At 33.8% G+C, this 24,598-nt stretch overlaps 1 protein-coding gene and 1 pseudogene across 1 annotated transcript in view; both read left to right on the forward strand.

The window, feature by feature from the left end:
* Positions 1–24,598, forward strand: part of DGKB (diacylglycerol kinase beta) — a 551,422-nt gene that overhangs the window by 490,205 nt on the left and 36,619 nt on the right. The gene's annotated exons all lie outside the window — the stretch shown is intronic.
* On the forward strand, positions 14,444–14,562 carry LOC111742993 (annotated as a pseudogene).

A 24,598-nucleotide genomic window follows, 5' to 3' on the forward strand; every position in this document is an offset into this window, starting at 1 on the left:
TCCTTTCTCTCTCTTCCTTCTTGTGTAATTTTATCAAGCTAGAACCCAATGAGCCTTACTTGTTCCATATTCAAAATGGAAATTTAGTTAATTCTTATTTCCTGGTAATTGACTTTAGAGAATCTTTTTTGGTTACATTTATTATGTCTATTCTTTTTATTTTCATTGGCTAGTTTTGTTTGGCTATTTGCTCATAGATTTCTCTAGTAGCTTACATATTTGGGACATATTTTGAAACTCACATACTTAGCTGCTATGATTGTTTGAGTGAAAATTTAAGAAAAAGGAACTTTCCAAAGTGTGAGTCTAGTTTCAATGTCCAGTATAGTGTGTCTGAATGGGCTAACTATATAGATTTTGCACCCTCAAAAGTGAGATTTTTCTGGATAAAAGTTCATCAGGATTATGAAAGAAGCACAATAAGGTCCAAAGTAGAATGGACCAAGCCTTTGGCAACCTGTAGTCTAACCCTGGACTTCTCACTAAATAGCCGTAGGCCCATAGATACGATATATAACATTTTAGATCTCAGCTTTCTTATTTTTAAAATGAAAAAAAAAATATTAACCACATAACCTATTAGCTACTATCTTTAAAGTTTATATCATGTAAATGTATGATTCTATGTAAATGTCAAAAAACAGCAGAAACACCTCATCTAAAAAAATAATCGTAGGCATTGATTCCAATGCCATATTATATTTTTCATATATGAGTCATTTCATGTAGAATAAGTAAAACAAGTTATACCAGATATTGATAAATATTTGCTAATTATTTGGAAAATTTGGCCGACACAGATTTGATGAATTATGTGATTCAGTTTGATATATGTATATGTCATAATTATAAAAATGTTTCCTTTATCATTTCCTCCACGAACTCTCAATTTAAAATCTTTTTTTTTAAAGGAACTGTCATGAGGCTAAAATTTAAAAGAGAAATTATAGAATGACAATTAAAATAGTTAAATGTATAATTGCTTTAATTTAAAAATGGATACTAAAAACCATATTTTCTCTTTATCAGTTTGGTTGTAATTCACATTTTAAACATAAATAATGTACATGCTTTTAAATAGTCTTAAAGTCAGAAAGAGAAAAAATATATTTTGCTTACATATAATCCTCTTAACATGCACTTGCTAGATGGTGTTTCGTATTAGGTCAGAAATAATTAAGGAATCTGTCTTTAAATCTAAGAATTTGAGGAAAAATGAGTAACTAGGGATTACATATTTGTAATAGCATTTTTCTCTAAAATTCAACTATTTGTAATAATTTTTGATATGTTTCTGTCTGCACGTCTGAATTTATTTTTATGTATTTCATTTCTATTATACTGTGTTGGGATTCTAAAAGATTATTTATGATGTGATTAGATATTTTCTCAGTCCTTGGAATCATGTAGCCAAGTAATAACTTGACCTTTGGATATTTCAAATTGAAATTTAGTAACTAGTCTGAAAACTATAAAATCAATGACTCATGGAGAGGGAAAAATAAAAAAAATTGCATTAAGTATGAAAAAGAGTAATATTTTTATAATTCATTTTAAAGAAATTAATTATAACATTAAAAAGCTTGAATTTTTCTGCTAAAATAAAACAAGTAAATTCCTTTTATATAACAATAGCACATTTTATATGCATAAACTAGCTGACTTTAGAGAATAACTTTCAGGCTTTGTATTATAAAAAAAGCAAAATATTGTGCTCTTATTTAATCCACTCATTTTTATTGTTGTCTTGATTTATACTGATCCCTCTTTTGAGATTATATGACTGTCTATGTCATTAGCTAAACTGATCCTAGTTAATACATCACAGTGTTCTACTGGTCACTGTCTTTTTTAATGTCTGCATATAAAAACCGTTTGGTTCTATGGCCTTATCTGCATCAAACCTATAAACCAGAGTACAAACCTTCAAGTAATACATGTGGCTGGATTATGTAAATCCAGCCCCCAACTCCTAGCCAGAAAAAGAAAAGAAAAAGTTGAAGTTTTACTTTCAGCATGATACCACACTGAGCTCTGTGGACCTACTCCCTAGTAAAACTGGTAAAAATTACTTTAAAAATTATAAGTCTCTGGAAATGGTTCTAAGAAAGGTAAACATAGGTCATATAATATGTAAATTAAGAAATATTTGAAAAAATCTACTAAAACTACTGTTCTCTCCTCCATCAGTTGAACACTCAAATGCTAAAGTGGAGGTTTACTTAGTACTTAGAGAGAGTAAATCTTGATTACTTGATTCAGCACTGGATTCTTATATATAATACCAGTAGCATGTCCCACAAAAGAAAACAATATATAAATTGGACTTTATCAAAATTAAAAACTTGTGCTTCAAAGGACACTATTAAAGTGAAAAGACAACACATAGATGAGAGAAAATAATTGTGAATCATAGATCTGATAAGAGGCTTGTATCTACCATATATAAAAAACTCTTACATCTCAATGACAGAAAAATAAGTAATCCAATTCAAACCGGGCAAAGGTTCTGAATGGATATTTCTCCAAAGGGATATACAATGGCCAATAAGGACATGCAAAGGTGCTTCATGTCATTCCTCATCAGGGAAATGCAAATCAAAACCACAATGAAATATCACTCTATACCCACTAAGATAGCTAGAATCGAAAAGTCAGATGATAATAAGTGTTGATGAGGATGTGGAGAAATCATAACCCTTACACCTTTCTGGTTGGACTGTAAAATGGTGCTGCCACTTCAGAAAAGAGTCTGGTGATTCCTCAAATAGTTAAACATAGAGTTTGCATATGACCTAGCAATTTTACTCCTAGGTAAATGTCTAAGAGAAGTGAAAGCATATGTTCACACAAAGACTTGTACATTCATGTCTATTTATAATAACCAAAAGTTGTGACCCAAAATTTACATAAATAGGGGAATAGATAACCAAAATATAGTATATTTATACAATGGAATACTATTTAGCCATAAAAAATGAAGTATTAAGAACATGCGAAAACATAGATAAAGCTTAAAAGTAATATACTAAGTGAAAGAAGCAAGTCACAAAAGATCATATATTATATGATTCTATTTATATGAAATATCTAGAATAGGTAAATTTATAGGTATGGAAAGTAGACTGATTAGTAGTTGCTGGGGAGATAGTAGGATGGGGGGATTGACAGATTGACAGATAGTAGGACTGGGGGATTAGATAATAAGGGATAATATCTAAAGGATATATGGAGTATCTTTTAGAGAGAATGAAAAATATTCTAAAATTTACTGTGGTAATGCAGAGATCTATGAATATGCTGAAAAACTCTGAATTGTACACTTTAAATGGACAACACTTTAAAATTGTTGTCCCAGGAATGGTGGCTTAGCTTCTCCCTCAAAGGTTATAATATAATATTTTAGTCTAGAAAGTCTATAAATGGAAAAAAGTACGATCAGCTTTCTCTTATCTTCATTCGAACCATCTCTTACTCATTATGGGTAAGAGCTGCTTACAAAGCGAATCGAGTTTTCATTCCCATTAGCATTGGCCTTTGGTCAGTTCACAGCACAGAAAGAGCTTTTGTTGGCAGACATCTCAGACCACCAACAAATTCACCTATGAAGTTGAGCAAATACCATTGTGGTTTTTACTATTTTTTTTATTAGTGATATTTTTATTTAACTATTGAGTGGTTTTGCGAGATGGTTTCAGTGTTGACCCACATAGTATAATCTTGATCATGATTTATAACTTTTTTAGATGATTACTCTTTTCACTCAAATTATTTTTGAAGACTGCAGTCTTATGAACACAAAGCTTTGTCTGGTAAGGTATATCTGTGTGTTTATATGAATCTACCCTACCACATAAAACTTAGTTTATTTCAAAGCCAAATGAAATTCAACATTTAAGTAAGAGTCCTAATAAGAAACAGATTAAACACTCAGGATAATCTGAGAAGGGTTTGTTTACAAAGGGACTTATATTACAACAATAGGGGCAGGGCCATCGGGTTATATGCAATGGAGTTTTCACCACCTAGACCTCAGTAGATGAAAGGAAGAAAAGGAAAGTGGAGAAAAAAAGAGAATGGTAGAGAATCAACTGCTTTGGGAGTGTAATTTGCTGTCAAGGGTCATAACCTTTTTTCATTTTGTATAGGGTTAGTAATATTTTAAATCAAATTTACTACTCATGATAGAATGAATCACTAGTATGGCCTTAAGAAGTCAAAAAAAAAAAAAGAAAACCTTGGGCATGGCTGAGATTTGAGTAACATTCACCCATATTTTACCTGTGTCATTTTATTTCTTATGCACATTCCTTACCTCTAGCATCTGACCAGGTTAAAAAGCTTTTTTGAGAAATCAAAATTATGTCCTTTTATTATTCTTTTTCATCATGGCATATTTTTTATTCCTTACATAGCATTCATTATAATTTACAATTATGTATCTTAGTTTTTGTTTTAAATCTGTTATCCTCTTTAAACAGTAAACTCCTGGAAGGCAAGAAGGGTATCAACTTGCTATCAACAGTTTTAAAGTCTTAGCATAAGGCTTGGCACATAGTAAGAAGTTGGTAACTATTTGTTAGTGAATCTGCAAATCAATCTGCTTAAAGAAATACTATACAGGCCATATGGACGTGGTTAGAGGGAAATAAGCTTAACGTTGAATAAATAGATATGTTTTAAAATGTTTGACTTTGGTGATTAAAGTACATGCCTTTCAAGTCATTTTTTTCCACACACGTATATGTGATTTCAGTGGATGGAGAAGTAACATTAATAGTAAACATATTAGATAAGAGCTCAAATACAAAATCATAATGCTTGCTTGCAAATCCTAGCTTCACCGTTAATTAATTAGGCCGTTTAGTTAACTCTATATCTCAGTTTCCTCATCTATAAAATCGAGATAATACTATTACCCACTTTATGAGATTATTTGAGGATTAAATGAGATAAAATATATAAAACAGTTGTATACTAAGGGTACTTATTAAATTATCAAAATTTTAGTGCTAATTATTATTTTAATTATTACGATCATAATTTTTCTGGTCTCATCTGCATGCATATGAAACTTGAAATAAAGGGAATGTGCATATAAGAGATGGAAGGTGAGTGACTAATATGCTTACTATGGGACCCTACACTTTGTGATGTGCTTTTAATATATTATCCATATTTTACCCTTGAGAGAAATGTGTCCCTGAAACTAATTTTTCCCCTAAATCTGTCAAGATGTTTATCTTGTCACGCATACATAACTATACTGCAATTTTCTCTCTTATGGAATTGTTTATATTTTCCCTAACTTGCAATATTTTTGTTCTCCCTGCATGAAAATCTCACTGCATCCCTCAGCCATCAAGCAAATGTTAACATTTTCCTCAAAACACCACTCAAATGCTACCTCCAGTTATAATCATTGCCTTCATGTTTTTGTCTTATCATCCGCCACTATGATGAGGGTAGGTCTTTGTAGATAAACTCTATTTCTCTTTGAACTCCTTTGACTCCCTTAGCAGCATCCTGGCATGCAGATAGTGCTTATTAAATGTTGAGTGGGAGGAGGATCAGAGGATTGCAAGAGGGAGGGAGATGTAAATGGAAGCCCAGACAGTACTGTGTGACTCTAAAATCTGTGAAACGGTCAACAAAATTTCCTCTCAACTCATGCCATATTTTCTTAGCTCTTACTCATCTGAAGTTAGTTTAGGTGAGGTCAGAGAAGGAATTAATGTACTTAATCTTCTCTCAGTGTTTTCAAAATTGTGCTACCTTCCTGCAGGTAGAATCGGGCACTACATTTGAAACTTTAATATTTGTTTTGTTATAATTATGTGAAAGAGGAAATCAGAATAGAGATAAAAGGACAACATTTTTAGAAATAAATTTTCTAGCTAATAGAGTACAATGTTTCTTTCAGGAAAAGGAAGAATGTGGAAAATTAAAGTAACTGTAATGAAAAATACGTAACTATCCCATTACCCAGAAATAAAAGCCATATGACATTTCCATATTTTTCCTTTACTTTTATTTGTCCCACAGTGCACAGCCAAAACACATGGATTTTTCAAAATTTATTTCCAAAACATGAAATAATAATAAATTTCTTTGAAAACATGAATTTGAAAATTTGAAATAGTGCATGGAATTCAATTTCATAAATGAATGAATACCCCCAAAACAAGCGTATGACTTATTCAAGAAAGTGAACGGCTCTGTTTACTGTAGAAAATGAAGGGGAGAATGGCAACAGACAGAGATAGAGATGTGAGCAAGAATAAGATAATATGGGGTTGTGTAAGTCCTGTCAAGGATTTGGAGTTTCATCCTAAGGATAATCAGAAAGACTAAGTGTTTTTAAACAAGGAAGATATGTGATCAGATCTGCATTTGATAGAGATAGAGTAAATGGCGGGGGTTACCAGTTAGGAAGCTGAAGTTGTGTTGGACTCAGATGGTGATATCAGAGATAAAAAAAAGTAAAAAAAGAAAAAAAGAGTATGAAGAAGGAGCAAATGGAGAAGGGCAAGGAGAAAGAAACGTGTACAACCTGACTGTACTAATAACCAGGAAAATGCAAACTAAAACGATAAGATATAATTTTCCTCCTATTTTATTAGAAACAAAAGAAAAGTTATTGTTGATAATTGGTTATAATGTAGGGGAGATTATATCTTCCATACTCTAATGGTGAGAATATAAACTGTATGGCTATTGCCATACTTTCATGAATGCTGGCAGAAGACGTAAGAATCCTGGTTAGAGATCATGTATAGTTTATTACTCAATACAATAACAGTGACCAGAAAATCAGCCTTCTTGCACCGGTTCCCCAAGTCCTGATTCCCACAGGATAACACAAAGAGGGCCATGTAACGTCTACCCATGCAATGGGTTGTATTATAGGGGAAGAACTCTGAGCTTAGGGGAAAATTATTATACAGTATAGTAAATATGCCTTCCTTTTGCTCTGGAGGAAGACACCTTCTCTTCCAAGACTATTCACTATGCATCATTGAAATGATAGTGCAGAACAAGGACAGCCAAAACCTTACTTGCCAGACATACAGAAATGTGAAAAATCCATGGAGAATTGTCTCACGACACTACTTGAGTATAATCTGGCAATATCTTCTAAAATTATATTTCTCAACCTTGAGAAACACTTATGTAAGGAGCTGTGTACAGGCATACCTTGTTTTAGTGCACTTCACTTTATTGCACTTCACAGATGTTGCATTTTTTTTACAAATTGAAGGCAAAACTCTCCACCAGCAAAAAGATTACTACTGGCTTCATTACGCTACTTGCTTTATTGAAGTGGTCTGGAACCGAACCCATAATATCTCTGAGGTATGCTTGTATAAAGATACTCATTACAGCATTGTAATATAAAAAAGGAGAAGCCTAGCTTCAAATAGAAAACAATCTAACAGTGGGATATTTAGACTGTGGTATTGTGTGCATTAATTAAAATGGGATAAATCTATATACAGTTGACCTTTGACATGGGGGTTAGGGGCATCAACCCCTATCCACCCAAAAATCCACATGTAACTTTCGACTCCCCAAAAACTTAGCTATCCTCAGTATTCAGAGGGAATTGGTTTCAGAATCCTCCTCGAATACCAAAATCCATGGAAACTCAAGTGCCCCATATAAAATGGTGTAGATCAATGCATACAGTTAGCTTTTTGCATTTGGAATCCCAACCACAGATGGAAAACAGTACAGATAGTTAGAGAATCGAGAAAAAATGAAAAAAATAATTACTCTATGTAAACATGTACAGTTCAATACCATGTTGTTCAAGGGTCAACTGTATACAAAAATAGTTTTTCAGGATATGTTTTTGTATGAATAAACCAAATTACAGAGTATGTTACCACTTTTTTTGGTAAAAATTGACAGACATCCATAGATTTTAAATTGAATTAGTACACATATTGGTACATATAAGACTAGACAAAAACATTAGATGAATATACACCATACTTGTAATTAATTTTACCTTTGAATAGAGAAAGAAAAGATGGACAAGGATTGATAGTGAAGTGAAAGGACATCTTTGCCATATTTTATAAAATGAATATGTATGACTTCTTTAATTTTTCAAAGTAAATTGGCAAATCTTGGTATTTGATAGATTTGAGAAAAGAGAAAGACAGATGTCAAAGATGACATGTTATCTGGCTTAATCAGTTAGGTGGCTGGTAGTGACATTTGGAAAGATTGAGAACTTTAGAAAAGGGATAGATATTTGTGGAGGAGGGAAGGAGAATAATGAATTAACTTCAGAATTGTTAGTTTTGAAGTACTTATGAGTCATTCAAATGCAGATGTTGGATGAACAGTTGTTGGGGCCTGAATCTTAAAAGGCAAGATTAAAATCTGTGGTTCATCAGTGAAATGGTGGTAACTAAAGCCATGTTGGCAATGAAAGAGTATAGCAGAAAAAAGGACCCAGACAAAGCCCTACAGAATTATATTCTTTAATTGTTAGAGGGAAAAGAGAGAGAAAAGGAAACTAGGAATAAGTGGCCAGAAATATAGGAGGAAGAAAATAAGAGTGTCACAAAGCAAAGGCTAAGGGAAGATACTACATGTAGAAGTAGTGGTCACATATGTCAAATGCTACAGAAATATCTATGAGGATGATGATTTTAGCTGAATGAAGGGACATGACTTATGAAATTAATATGATGAATTTTAAGGAAATGTTAAGGAGAGAAGCCAGATTTCAATGGTTTGAGAAGTAGGTAGGAGGGGAACAAAGTAAGAAACTTGTAAAGGTGGTTGGTTAAGAAAGAGGTGAGCAATCATGAAGGTAATCATGGCAGGTAAACAGAGCACTCATAAAAGGGTAAAGGAGAGAATCCTGAACAGGTTAAGATTCGGATGGCAAAGGTCCAATGGAGAGGGAGAGTATGTGAAAAATCAAGAAAATGTGAGGCTATAAAGCAGAAGGAGATGGGCTAGCTTTATAAAGAGCCTACAAATCTATTGTAACAGGAAGCAGAAGCAAAGGGGGAAATGTGGGTGCTTATTTGTCTAGGGTCCAAGACGGTGGAATGTTGAAGTAGTACCCATTTGATGACTTCAAGTTTCTCTGCAGCTGGTGGCATTGCCATTTCTTGAGGGCACAGGAGATTTGGAGATTTGAAGAGGGATGTATAATCTCTGTGTAGAACGAGTTGTTGATTTTTTGAAGCTTTATATTATGGAGACTACTGGATGGATGATCTCTACTAGTCTCATTCTACCACACTGGTTAATCTGAAAATCAGATAGATGTTGAGATTTTGGATTGATCCAAGTCATATTAAAACTTATTATAATTCTTGCAACATATTAAAACTCTGATCTTTTCCTGCTGACAATATTTAGAGACAGAATTTTAAACTCAAGAGTTAACCTTCTCCAGATTATGCACTTGGATATATATCTAACTAATCTGAAAAGACAAAGCGGACATCTTTCTGAAGTACTATCTGCTAATCAGTCTCATAGAATTGGCTGGCTGCCCTTGGGCCTGAAAAGAATTCCTATTTGCCTTTTTGTTGAGTAAAAGAGACAGGCATTTGCCCCCGGTAATAGAGGCATCGTTACTTCTTGCTTGGCCATTGCACCACCAGATGTATCATATAAATACTCTAATGGATAGTGGTGGCCTAGGAACATAGGGGATAATCTGATGCAAGCAGATGATAGCAGTCAAGATTACTCAAGCTGTATTGAAATTTCCTTTGCACCTGGCACTGGAGGTGTTAGCCATGCCAGTTCAATCCCCCCAACACAGATGTTCTTGTTGTACCACTTTGTATGTATAACATTTAGGTTTCTGTTCAGCTTTGCCATAGTACACATAAATACTGTAATCCAAAGACCACCCATTTATTAGTGCACCTGCATCTTCACCCAGATTTCTTTCATTCTTTTCCATGAATGCTCAATAGTCTCCTAAAAATGAGACAGCCACGGGCGAATAACCTTTTATGTCTGCTAGATAGCTTAACAAGATGATGATGATGATGATGATGATGATGATGATGATGATGATGATGATAAAAATAACAATACCAGATCAAAAAAAAAAAAAACAAAACAAAACACCCTATTACCAAAACAGGAAGGTAACCTGAATCGTGTTTAAGCAAAATATATATTAACTTCTGTCCTAAGCTTTTCTTTTTCTTATTAGTGAAGAAGATTAACTATATAAATAATTTGTCTCAAACCTATATATATATTTTTTCCTTCAAGTGAGATTTTGGTAGCACTTACATCTTAAGGAGCAAATTTTTCTGTACGTGAACCTCTGAAGCCCCTATTTTAAATTAATAGGAGTGGAGCTCTGTGCAACTAAAGACTCGATATGACCTTCTGAATATGGGATAAAAAAGTACCTTTGCAGGGAGGCAAAATCATTACTCTAGAGAGAAGCCTTGTGTAGGTAATGTCCTACTGAAGTGGAAAAAGGGCATCAAAATGTTTTGATCTTGTTTTCATAGTTGCAAGCCATGTCTGTATCTTTCCAAATACCTAATTTTGAAATATATTTCTCTATGAAAAGGAATTTCAGTGCTACTTAATTTTGGTTTGGGGGAGATAGAACTGCCTTTCATTATTCATTTGAAACAAATAAATGTTTAAACATGAGCTACATTTTAAAAATTGATGCATGGTGATGGTTTTTAAAGTTGTTTTTTTTTTCACCAGTAGCAATAGTTTCTCAGGTTTATACTCATGTCCTGCTTATTTATCACTCTGCATATAGCCACAGTTATATTCTGTTTGAGACTTGTACATGCATCCCACAGAGAAAAGAGAAATAATATATGCCATTATATCAATATTACTCCAGTCATTTAGCAATTCATTATGTAGAAGTAGAGGCTACCATGAAGCCAGCTAATTAAGGGATGGCGTGGAAAGAAGAGAATCCAAAAAGAAGAAGCAAAAAGAATAAATGAAAAAATAGAAACTAGCCATATCCAGGAGGCTGTGAACGTCCTTTTGTTTATTTCCTACAACTCTTGGAGCACTGGTATAGGACTGAACAAACACTAGTGGTGTATTCAGTGAATAGTTAGAGAATAAAGCAGCTGCAGAGGCTACCTAGTATGTACTCCTATATTCCAAAATTAAAGACATGATCTAGGATGTTGAAAAATGAAGAAAGGAATCAATAAAAGTTAGCTCCCCTAAATATTATAGACTTATTGCAACTATTTTCATTTTGAACTCTTTTGTTCAATACATAAATACCATATGTGTATACACAAGCACAAAGAAACACCAATCTATAACTTAGAATAAAGAAGGAAGGAGAATATATATAAAGAGGAAGAAGATAGGGCTGTCTCGCCATCCCTGGCATCCAGTAAAATAGGGACTGTTTGAAGTAGAACTTGAACCTTTATTAACCCTTCCTGCCTCCTACTTCAAATGTGAGGATTAAAATAAAATATACTTCTTTATCTTAGACTAGTCTTTGTTCTCTTTGAATTTTTAAGGCCTTCTAATACTGTACTCCCATCATAGCTCAAGAATCCAGAGTACTAGTACCCACTGCTTCATTTCTCATCCTTAAAATACTTTTCTAGTTCAACAAAGTGTTTTTATTCTTTATGATATTACCAGCAACTCTTGAGTGTCTGTCCTGTGCAAATCATTGTGCTAAGTGTGTTGAAAATATTCTCACTGGGCATTTGTATTTTATTTTACAGACAAAGGGAATGGTGCATGCAAAGATTAAATATTTTTTTAAGGAGTAATTAGTTAATAACCTAAGGAGCAATAATGTGGACCCAGACTTCCTATTATAAAATGTACATTTTTAATCACTGTAAAACTTTACTGAGATCATAGAATAAAGCTTTACAAACAAATTTCTGTAGAAGTATTCAAGGATCACACAAGAAATTGTGTTAATAATTCATATTTAAGTTTCGAGGTTGTTAATTTAAAAAGTTTTCTTTTACTTTACTTTGAGGATATGGTATGGAAATCCATATCTTTCTCCTCTTTTGTTCCACATTTACACTCTCACCTTCACTGTTTTCACGTCCTACTTACCAAGTACAATAAAGGAATAAAACTAAAAAGGTAGCTAAAAATTGTATTTTCCAATACAAGATCTACTTGTATTTTAGAGTTTGCTTAACTTTAGCATATCTTATATTATTTTACCTCAGGATAAAAATCATAGTTTTATTTCGACACACATATCAGCCATGTTAGTTGCAAACAATGAAATCCACTCTTACTTGTGTAAGAAAAAGTAATTTAATGATATCAGTAGCTCTGAGCCTCTCCAAAGGACAGGGAATCGGGCTTAAAAGCCATGCATGCAGGAACCACATATAAAGTGTATCACCTGACTTTCCACAGGGAACTTTACTGCCACTGCTGTTCATGAGAACAACACCTTACCATAGAGGTGCTGGACACAGGATGTTACCCCTAGGACCTCTGACACTGCTTCTTTAAGAACAGAGTGTTAACACACCATCCTGGCAAGAATCATTTCTGCCTGGCACCTCTGTCTTCAGCCATTTCTTTCCAAACTAAAGTCTCACATTGGAGCACGTAAGTGTCGAAGCCTAGTCACATACTGGTGGATCACACTCTGATGGATTACACACTGATAGATCACACGCTGATGGTTCATATGCTGACCCTGAAAGAGGCAGGGGGAGTGAGCTTCTGCCTTCTGCTGAAGACAGAATTTATATTCCTGAAACATAGGATGGTTGCTTGAAAAGAAAACATGACAAATATCTTTAACACCCAATAGGAGAAACAATATAATGAGAGAAAAGGTTAACTAAAAGTTATTTTTAACAACTGTCACATCCATCACATTTTTCTACCCTAATACTTGTTTTCTGTATCATATCTTTCTCTTAATTGAATATTTGGTAGTAACTGATATATATTATACTTTACTACTATTGTCTTACATAATAAAATTTAGTTACCTATCAGAGATCCTGCTCACTTACTTACAAAAATAGCTGAAGCATTAAATGAATTTTCCAATACAAGATCTACTTCTATTTTAGAGTTTGCTTAACTTTAGCATATCTTATATTATTTGATCTTCATACTAATCCAAGAGGCAAGCAGGATATATGACATTATTCCACTTTAAAGATAGAGAAACTAAATTTCATAGGAGTCATGTGATTTCTCAACACACCAAAAAAAAAGAATATTTTGTCCACAATAAAATATTTCAGTGGGGGGCCAACAACCCTTTACATAAGTCCAAACTCTTTAACATAGTTTATAAAATCATGTCTCCATTCACTTGGTTACTTTTTTGAGCCTAATTTGCTTTTTCCTTATATCCCTTGAAATTCCATGCTGCAGCCATATTGAACAATTTCTAAGTCATTTTAAGCATCAGGATTTATCTCACCTTTCATTGTGCCTTTGCACATACCATTCCTCTTCCTGAAACCAGCATTGGCTACCTCTTCACCTGGCTGGGACTCATATCCCTCAGGTTGTTGCTGACATGCAACTTCTTATGAGAAATTTTCCTGTAAATTTGTTAACTTACCTTCCTACAAATGACCAAGTACCTTGAACTTATAACCCTTATTACTTTTTGTAATTGTTGCTTTAATGAATCATTTGCTTATGAGGATTCCACACACCATCTCCTCTCTTTATTAGACTGGAATCTCTGTGAGGACACATGTCTTTCTAATCCATCTCAGTAATGCTGACTTCTTAAGAAATTGACAGCTTGTAGTTATCACACGGATTTTTCTTTTGAACATGTGCATTATTAAATTATCACCTGGTTAGTGTTATAAATCGGAAATGATCTTATTCAAAGCCTGTAGTTTTTCTTGTTCACATTTAACTATATGTCCATCTGTTTGCATTTCCCTAATATAATATGAATACATACGTTATATTGTTTGGCTTGTCTGCCTGTATTCTGCCATTCCAAGTTTTATGGATGTAGTAAGGCTCTTCCACATTCTGGTCCTCGGATTTTTTTCAGTTAGTATTCTAAGCTAAGAAGACAAAATCATAAATGCCTGGTAGGACTGGAAGTGAAGCACTTTAGGCAGGGAGTTGGTTGAATTGGAAAAGGCATGCCTTCTCCTAAAGATGAGGAGAGTTGCAAAAAAGTAAGTTGGCTCAATGTTAACAGGTCCTCCAATCTTTCAACGGTCTCAGAATTACATGTTTCTGTGGGTTCTACTTATTTTTTAAAGTGTTAACTGGAATGGGAAAAATATTTGTAAACTATATATCTGATAAAGAGTTAATATATAAAATATATAAAGAACTCCTATAAATCATTAGCAAAAACAAACAAAACAAATAACCTGATTAAAAAATGGGCAAAGGAATAAAATAGACATTTCTCTAAAGAAGACATGCAATGACCTATAGATATATGAAAAGATGCTCGGTCTATGGCCATACCACCCTAAACACACCTGATCCCGTATGATCTTGGAATCTAGGCAGAGTCGGGCCAGATTACTACTTGGATGGGAGACCACCTAGGAAGACCGGGTGCTGTAGCCATAACAACAACAAAAAAAAGATGCTCAACATCTCCAATCATTAAGGAAATACAAGTTAAAACCCCAAAGAGATATCATCTCGCACCTATTAGAATGACTATTATATTAAAAAAATAATAATAATTGTTGGCAAGGATATGGAGAAAAACGAGCCCTCATACACTATTTGCAGGACTGCAAATTGGTACAGCCACTATGGAAACAGTACAGAGGTTCCTCAAAAACTTAAAAATAAAATTACCATATGATCCAGAAATCCCACTTCTGGGTATATGTCCAATGGAATTGAAATCAGGACCTTAAAGAGATATCTGTATCCCCATGTTTATTGCAGCATTATTTACAATAGCCAAGACATAGAAGCAACCTAAATATCTAATTATGGATAAGTGGGTAAAGACTGTGTTGTATATACGTACAATGGAATATTGTTCGGCCTTTAAAAAGAAGGAAATCCTTTCGTTTGTGACAACATGATGAACTTGGAGGGCATTTATGCTAAGTGAAATTAGCCAGACACTGAAGAACCAATACTGTATGACCCCATGTATATGAGGAATCTAAAATAGTCAGACTCATAGAAACAAAGAATAAAATAGCGGTTACAATTGATGGGAGAGAGTGAAACAGGGAGGTGTTAGTCAAAGGGTGCAAAGTTTCAGTTATGCTAGAAATAAATACTAGAGACCTAGTGAACAGCACAGAGCCTATAGTTAACGACACTGTACAGTATACTTAAAACTTTGCTAAGAGAGTAAATCTTATGCTAAGTGTCTTATCACAAAGAGGGGAAGAAACTTGGAGATGATGGATACTTTTATCACATTGGTTATGGTGATGGTTCCACAGTTATATACTTACCTTCAAATTCATCAAATTCTATACATTAAATATGTACAGCTTTTTGTATGTCGGTTATCCCTCAATAAAGTGGTTTTAAAAACTGACAGATTAAACAAAGTCAGCAACAATTAAACATTTTATAACACAGTATGGTATGAGTCAAACAATTCTGTAGACTAGATTCAGCATTCTGGCCAACAATTTGTGACTTTTGCTCTCTGAAGAGATTATATAAGATGTTCCGAAGAAAGAGAAGATTTTAGGGATAAGGACAGAAAAAGAAGAGTTTCTGCTGGGCCAGGCAGGGAAAGAGCTACTGTGAGTGGGTCCCAAGAACCATACGTCTCCCTGGAAGATGCCTGAGGAGGTGGTAAGATTCACAAATGGAAGCGCTGTGAAAGCATCTTCTATCTCTGATTGAAGAGCTGAGAGGCAGCCCAGGACAAGTCTCAGCAAGTTTCCTCAGTCCCACATGTGCATGGCATCGGAATGCAAGCTTATATAATATGAATAACAGTGGCAATTGCACTGTACAAGTGAGAAGCTGTTTTCAAATTTTCCTGGCTATTGTACCATCTTTAGAGAGGAAATTAGCCTTTAAAATATATAAGATCTAATTTGCTGATAGGATAAAGTAATGAGAACAAGGAGGCAAATTAAATATGTTAACAGGAAATAAAAATTATATTTTTGTTGAACACCAAATGTTGTGGGCGCTTGTGTGCATGCACACACTCACACGCACACACACACGCACGCACCTTATTCAAATGCTTAAAATTTCTCCAAGTAAAAGCGCATTTCCTTATTTCAAAGAATTACATGACAGTATCTACTAGAGATAAAGAACAGAAACCATTCATAGTAACACATTATTTTTCTCCTTGAATTGACTCACCTGAACCTACATTTCCTTCCCATCCCCATGACCCTGCTTCTGATATCTTTTGTATGGAAAATAATTGCTCTCCTGTTATTATAACAGCAGTCTTGGCTTTTTCATAATGTTCCAAAACACTCTAAATTTCTTTTTAACAAGTTGACTAAGAAATTGAACCTTTTAGTTCTCAAGAGCAAAGAGTCAAAGAAGGTTATGAGACAACTTAGGTCTTATTAACTCCTCACCAAATCATAAACTGTGTGTTTTCTTAGCAGTTTTATATTTCCCAATTTAAAATGTATGTGGAGAGGCAATCTCATGTAATACAGTATGGTCAGTGACTTAACCAGACATCTCAAGCTAATCATATCCTTACTCATATTTATCTAGAAGAACACATATATACACAGAAAGTTCAGTTTACCAAGACTACTTGTAGAAATGTATAGGAGAGCTGCAATATATCAGAACAGCTGAAGCTTTGGGTCATGTCAGAGTTGAACATGGATGCACATATTAGACCTCAGTATGCCAGTTTCCATGTGTTATAATTTCATCTACTATAGCAGAGCATGTTGAATTTTGTAGACAAAAGTACTATCTTCATTTTTAAAGCATGTGATTTAATATAATGTATATCAATGACTTATAAATGTTAATTAGTTGAAAACACATTAATGGATGATATTTTAAGTACAATTACATCAACTCATTTTCTTTCTATTTAGGAATATGCTTGTTAGTGAGTGCCATTTCCAGTTTTATATTTTCTCAAATATATGTTGCTGGGAAGCTCCTTTAAAATGACAGGGGAAATAAATGTCCTGTAGTTCCCTGGGAGAGGAGAGAATAGGAATGACACTTAAGTCCTTTTTATGGGTGTTATTTGACCAGAAGCTTCAGATCATCTAAATATTTCAGATTGTCAATTGGCACACTACGTTTTTCTTTGGCCCACACCTACTGAAGTATATAAATAATGGACATTCTTTCCATAGTCACCACAATATGCCTCATGGAAACAGAGATGATGCTTTATAAAGCACGTTGATCTCATTTATCCCATCTAAGTAAACCTCTTCACGTTTTCCACAGCCTAATGATATTTTCCAGGGCCCCAGTGTATATGATTGTGCAGGATGTGCTCTGTAAAATTTGAGGCAATGCCATTCACCTCACTAAGATGTAAATGTTGACCATAGAGAAGCATGATATACAACCCGGATAGCTGCATGCACTGGCCTGCACATTTAGTGACCTCTAGGCTCAGAAGCTTTTCTTTTTGTTATTGTACCTAGGTAGCTAAATTGTATTTAAATGCTTTAATGCTAAATATTCTGGTTTGTACATATGAGCCTTCTCTGAACATGGGTGAAAATTCACTGCCCTTGGAATGTATTTATTATTAGAATAGAGAAGTATAAAAATGAGACAAAATCAAAATATATATACATCTCTAATTGCTATTGTTGATTTTATAGTTTATTATTTTCTCCTTACTCCAATTTATTATTGGCTAATATAATTATCCTCATAAGAGAAAATCTCGTGATTGTTTTGTGTGTGTCCTTTAACATGAATGCAGAAAAACTCTTGAATGTGGAAAGAATAAAAGTTGATTTTTTTTAATTTGGCTACTGTTCTTTTTGATACTGGCCCCCAAGCAGAAATTATTCTCACATCTGTTGATTTTTTTTTCATGTTGCACACATTTGCACCTTTTTTTAATGTTGACTGAATGACTTAATTGTAGAGGAGCGTTCATTTTAATGTAAATCTTACAGTATTACATGAGTGAATGTATGAAAATAGCTTGGAACAGTTTAAATTGGGCAGAATTCTGCTTTGATCGTAATGTGCCTCTTCAGCATTAAAATAAACTTGCAACATATGCTGAAAAACATGTGTAATAAGTAAGTGCCTCTTGCATGGTGACTTATCTAGAAAAAATAAATCATTTAATAGAATTCAAAAATTTATAAGATATTTCTAACAACTAACAATGTGATGATATGATTAGCATCATATAATGACAAATAAGTACTTGGCTATTTCTGATTTAAAATGCTATCAGATTAACGTCAGTTTTAGAAATATTTGAAAATAAAACATTTAGTAGGCAGGTATATAATACTTCATTATATTGTTACACTTACTTCTAACTTATGCTATTTAAAAGATATCAACAAATGTAGAAAATTGATTTCAATGTTTAGAACAGTCAGTAAAAATAATGAGGTTATCAATATTCTTGAATAATGATAAGATTGAGAAGAATTAATGACAAAGTAGTTTCCAACAACTAGAATGACTACATAAAACAGCTTTGTCCTTTGAAAATTACCTTGATAAAGATATCATTAATTAATAATAGTTATCTAAAGAATCTTTCCATCAATACCTCGAGATGCAAGGAAGAATCGTGATATGATAAGCATACCTCTACACATTTGCTGTATAACTGTGGGCACATAACTTATCTTCTCTAATTCCTTTTCCTCATCTGTAAAATTTTGTCAGTAAAGAATGCTTTTAGTTTCAAGTTTAAAATATCCATCTAACAATGGCTTAAGCATAGTTCTTAAGTACTATGAGTATATTAAATCATGAAAACTATATAGAGCCAGATAAATATAAGAAATAATTACAACACAAAAGATAATCCATCAATTTTTACCTTTAATCAAAAGGAATACATTCATCCCTTCAAGAAATTTTCTCTGAAATCATGAGCCTTTTTTTTCCCAACTAGTATTCATTGTTAAACAAATTCAAAGGTGAGTCTTTTGGAGACACTTATATAAAATTATCAGGAAAGCTTCAAGTGTACTTAATACAGTTCAGTATTACTAATTCAACATATGTTTATTGATTGTCTGTTCTATGCCAGATTGTGCATTTGGGGATCTAAAAGCAAAACAAACTCCAAAGCAACGCAATATATACTTTTCACTCTTAAAGATTTTACATTAACTTGAAAATAGTGTGCATAACTACAGATAAGCTTTCTCTAAGCTGTCTTCTATATGGAGTTTCAGTGAGCTCTATGAGAACATCCCACAAAGCCTGTACTAGCATATCCTAAACCAGACTCCCCATGTTCTCTGCTTTCCCATTGCTTTCCACTGCATTTTTCTTTATCTTGGTTAGTGGCATTGCCATCCGCTCTTCTCACAGCTTGACCCTGGGTATCATTGTGCCTTCCAGCACTCCCCACCGCCCAAGTCATGATACTGTCAGTTCTGCCCCCTAAACAACACTTTCTTTCATGTATGCCGTCACAGCATAACTTTAACTCCTTGCCATTTCTCACCAGGATTATTTTTGTGCTTCTCTAATTGATCACCTTTCTTCTTAAGTCATTTCCTTCCAATCCATCTTCCTCATGACTCCCTAAATGTTCTTTTTAAAATGCAATCTAATCACTTCTCTACTTAGCTTAAGAATCCTAACTGGCCCCCAGTCAACTACAGAGAAAATCCAAACTCCCAAACAAGGTTTTTAAGGCCCTTCATGACTCAGTCTTATTACCTCATTTCTCACAACTCTTGTCCTTGTTACTTATAATACAGGAAACTTGAGATTTTAATAATTCACTGAATGTACTATGTGATTTTAAACATTATTGTATTTCCATACACTTTTCTCATCCTGGAACAGCTTTACTCAACCCATCATCGCAAAACTGATATTTACCTGTAGTATCATCAGTGACGGAGAGACATTCTTTAAACTTTCCCCACTTTCCCCACTCCTAAACATCATTCATAGAGTTAAATATTCTCCATTTTTGGCAATGTACGCTTTGCATATGTGTCTATTGTAGCATTAATTAAACTACATTATATATATTTTTTACATGTCATTTTTCTTAAGGATACTAACCTCTTTGAGGTTAGGTACTGTAACCTCATTCAGATCCATCTTAGTCACCTTCCACACCTGGCATATACCATTGGACCTCCGTATCCAAGGGTTTTATATCTATGGATTTGACCAACCACGGGTCAAAAATATTCAAAAAATAAAATTCCAGAATGTTGATCCCCAAGAAATACAGTAATTGCATTAGGTGTCATATGTAATGTAGAGATGATTTCAAGGAGCATGTGTGTAGGTTATATGCAAATATTTTGCCATTTTATATAAGGGACTTGAGCATCCACAAATTTTGGTATCCAAGGAAACAGTGGCCAGTGAATTGATCTACTGAGTATTTATTTGGTGCTCAATGTGACTTTGTTATATGAATAAATATATAAATGAACAAACAAATGTTAAGTAGTGTTATGAAACTATGTGTGATATAGCAAAATAAATAGAGATCAAATTTAAAGCAGAAATTCATAATAGATATGTCAAAATTGGGACTGCTTTTTCCAGTAGTATAGGGGAAAAATTAGAGTCAGACTAAAATATTGGTAAGGATCATACTTACAGTAAAGAGATCTCTCATGGTCCATTAGTCAATTAGATGACCAAGTGCAAAGTGATATGTGTCATTTTTTACTGCTGGGTTTTGCACTCTGGGAGCCACCCTATGTAAATCTTTGATTCTGTGATCATCACCTCACAGGGTAAGTTGAGTGCCAAAGGGGTTATAAAGATACTGCATTTTTATAAAAGTTAATGATGGGTTGGTGACATAAGAGAAAGCATTACAGAAGAGATATTATTACATTAAGCCTTAAAGGACTAACAATTTAAGTGGGAAAAGAAGGAAAAGTTTCCTTAATATTGGGGGGCAGAGTAGTGGCAATCAGGCCTAATTAGGGAACACAAAATAGTTTAGACTAGGTGTAAAAATTTACGTAGAAGAATATAGGAAATAAAATTCAAATATGGATAGCTTAATGCCAAAGTTCTTGTTCATTAAGGACTACAAATCAATTAAAGGTGTCAGCGAAGGAGAATGACACCATCAAAGTATAATGAGGACAATGAATCTGGCAGTATTAAGAACCGGAAGTTTTGTCACTTAGATCTCATTTAGGTTCAAGTAAAAGAAACCCAATTCAACTGGCTAAACAAAACTAGACCATTTTTATTTTCCATGTTTAAATCTTAAATGATTTTAAAAGACACAAAATGGATATATTTGCTTATGTATCTGAAAATGTGTGACTGTGTTCAGGAATGGCTAAATCCAGGTTCTCAAACAATTTAGTAACGGGAATGGCTCCTCAATGCCAAGCTGTCCTCCAGGAGCTCCAGATTTATGCCCTGTTCTGAACCTACAGTGACATGTGAACTTCTCTTTTCCCTCAAGGATTGTATTAAGTGTCTGTTTATGGCTCGTTCACCACTCTATATTCAGCACCTAGCCTAATAACCAATGATAAGATTTTAATATTTTTCTTTTTTTTTTTTGTTTTGACACTTTTTTTATTTCTGAGATTATAATAAGCATGCGGTAAGTAATAAATGTCTCATTTTGCAATATTGCTATCCAGAAATCTAAGAAGTTGTACACTTGGTCATCACAACTACTTTTATTTCCATAGTCTTTAAGTAACAACATAGCAAACTAATTATATTAATTTAATGGCCTAATAAAGACCTTCGTTATAGTGGGCTGCCACCAGCCCTGTTGTAATGTAGTTTTGTTCTTTTTGCCAATTCAGTCTCGCTAAACTTTTGGTTCTACTCTGCCCTGTACCGAGAACACCTGGGCATCGTCTTTCTAACCCCATTTCTTGTGGAAATAAGACCATTCTGGGTCTTATTTCTGTCCCTTGGTTCACAGTGAGCCCAGTGCTGCCCCAAGAAGCCTACAGAGTACTGACCTAGTTGCTTTATTTCCCTTTGATTCCATGGTGCAAATGCTCTTAGTTATGGAGATTGAGTTTGTTGGACTCACATAAATGCTGTGGGTAATAAAATCCTAGGTCTCTGACTCCATAGTTTCCTGTCTTCTGCCAGCCTCCCCCAAATTGTGGAAAGCTAACATGGTAGCTTTCAAAAAAGATAATATCTCTGATGCTTCACTTCTTGACAACAGTATTCATTTCTGCAAAGAAAACTTCTCTTCTCACCTAAGTTCTCCCTAGAACCCTGCTTTCTGATTCTTCCTTACTACTCTCATTCTCTAGCTTCAATTTTTTTTCCTTTTAATTAATAATCCCTGCAGAATACATTTTTTTCTTACCTGCAACTCAAATTAACATTCTTTTATGAATATCTTTAGTCCCAAACACTTGTTTCAATCCTTTGATGAGGAAAAAGAAAAGAACTGAATAGACAGAGAGTACAACTCTGAGACTCTACCGAGTAATTATATTCTTTCACCTATCCCCGCATACTTTAAGCCCAGAAGTGTGAATTTATCAGCGTGTTTCTCAAATGGCAATTATGTATAGCTGAGATGCACATTTCAAAGGATGTATAGGAACCAAAATGAGTCCCTCAACTCATTTTCCTTGGGCACATGAGTCTGCCACACCTGATGACCTTAGATAAGTGGCCTATATCAGAGAGAATTTGTGATTTCATTTGTAGCCTCAATAATACCCCTTTTTCTCTGGATGGATGTACACCTGTGAACTTGTCAAGCAGAAACCACTGTAAGTATTCTTTGAAATGTGTTATATCGGTTATACAACTGCTGTTGGAGAAACAAACCTTTCTAATAATATTTTTCCAATGAAACTGATATTCATTTTGTATTTTTACCTAAGAGGAAAAAAAGATAATAGTAAGGCTCTGCCAGGAGCTTTAAACTATCTGGTAAAAGTGGTGATCAGTCCAAACACATTAAAATTCTATTTTCCTTTACAAGTGTTTGCTGCAGATGACCCCCACTGATCTTAAATATATTTCTGTATCTGTAACTGAATAGAGGTTTTCTGTACAGCATGTTCTAATGGCACTCTGGCCTTTAGCCAACAAGGCACTGAATACGGCTATTTTTAAAATACAGAAACTGGGAACAGCTGCAGCAATCAAATTTGATAAAAACAGAGAGGAACTTTGCTTTTTTTTTTTACGGTTTGTCCAAGTTTAGACTTCTTTCATAGAACCGCTTTTGTTCTGTTGTATGAAGGGCTGCAAGACCAATACAGTGAAGCCCTTTTAAACAAATAAGTTTTAAAAGAATACGACTAAATAGAATAATTTTTCTTTGTACCAAGTGTATCAATGCAAAAGTATTTTAAACTACTTTTTAAAACAGTTTATCTCTTATAAGTTGAGGTAGGAAATGAATGAGTTGTATTAGCAAAGTTTGTACTATAAAAGAGGTTTTGCCTTCCCCCACTCTCAAAGCAACTTTTTGAAAAGGAAGATTTAGTTTCTCAGTGTTGGAAATCTGAAAGTTTGCATTTGAACTTCTCTTGTATTCTCAAGGGTTGTTAGGGACGAAGGTATTTTGAATGTTCTATTTCTATTTTTCATGTTACTATTAGTCATGAATGTTTCTGTATTTTCTAAAAGCAGGATAATATTGGTGCAGTTCTTTTATAAAGATAAAATGACAGGCTTTTTAAAATGTAAAGGAAAACTTTTACAGAGATCTTTTGTACTTATCTGAATTTCTCAACATGTCTATATACAAGGGCTTATTCTTGAATTTTTAAAAAAAATTCAAGCTCTTTGGAAACTTGTCACTACATGATTAATAAGCATCGTGAGGTGAATAGATACTGACAATCTCTTATACTGTCATAGGTTGTGAATTCTCTCTTCTAAGTGATTTCATGTGTTGAATGGATTTCTCTGCTAACTTTGTAATTGACATGACAAAGAATATTGTATTTCTTATAAGTATTTACAAATGGAATTAATTTAAAATCCCATCTAAATAAAACTACTTATGTCAACATTGATTCAATTTAGTAATCCAAAATGTAATATAATTCTTTTTCTGTAGCCATAAAATCATAAAATTATCTTACTGAAGAAAAAAGAAAAAAGGAAGGATATATACAAAATAGAATTCAGATGTGTACTAAGCTGTACTAACTTGTTAACTGGTAGACTATTAGGTATGATGGTTCATCTGTCTACAATGTACTACAAGCTGAAAAAAATGAAAACCAGATTAAGCAGACTCTTCTTTGACTCGAATAATTTGTTCTGAAGCATTAATGATTCAAGAACCACTCTTTAAACAGTGAGGCAATGATGATATTGTGTTGTTAGCATTTGAGACGATAACAGTTTTTGTCTTAATTCTGTTCTCATGTCCTGTTCTCCACTGGGTCTTCTGTCCTGCTTTATAGCAAAACTCCTTAAACAGACATACTGTTCTAACCAGAAACAGTGGCATTCCTGTTGCACAGAGCCTTGAACTCAGCAGGTTTTCAAGGGTTCTCAG

This window comes from Pteropus vampyrus, unplaced genomic scaffold (assembly GCF_000151845.1).
Source record: "Pteropus vampyrus isolate Shadow unplaced genomic scaffold, Pvam_2.0 Scaffold4, whole genome shotgun sequence".
Taxonomy (NCBI): Eukaryota; Metazoa; Chordata; class Mammalia; order Chiroptera; family Pteropodidae; genus Pteropus; species Pteropus vampyrus.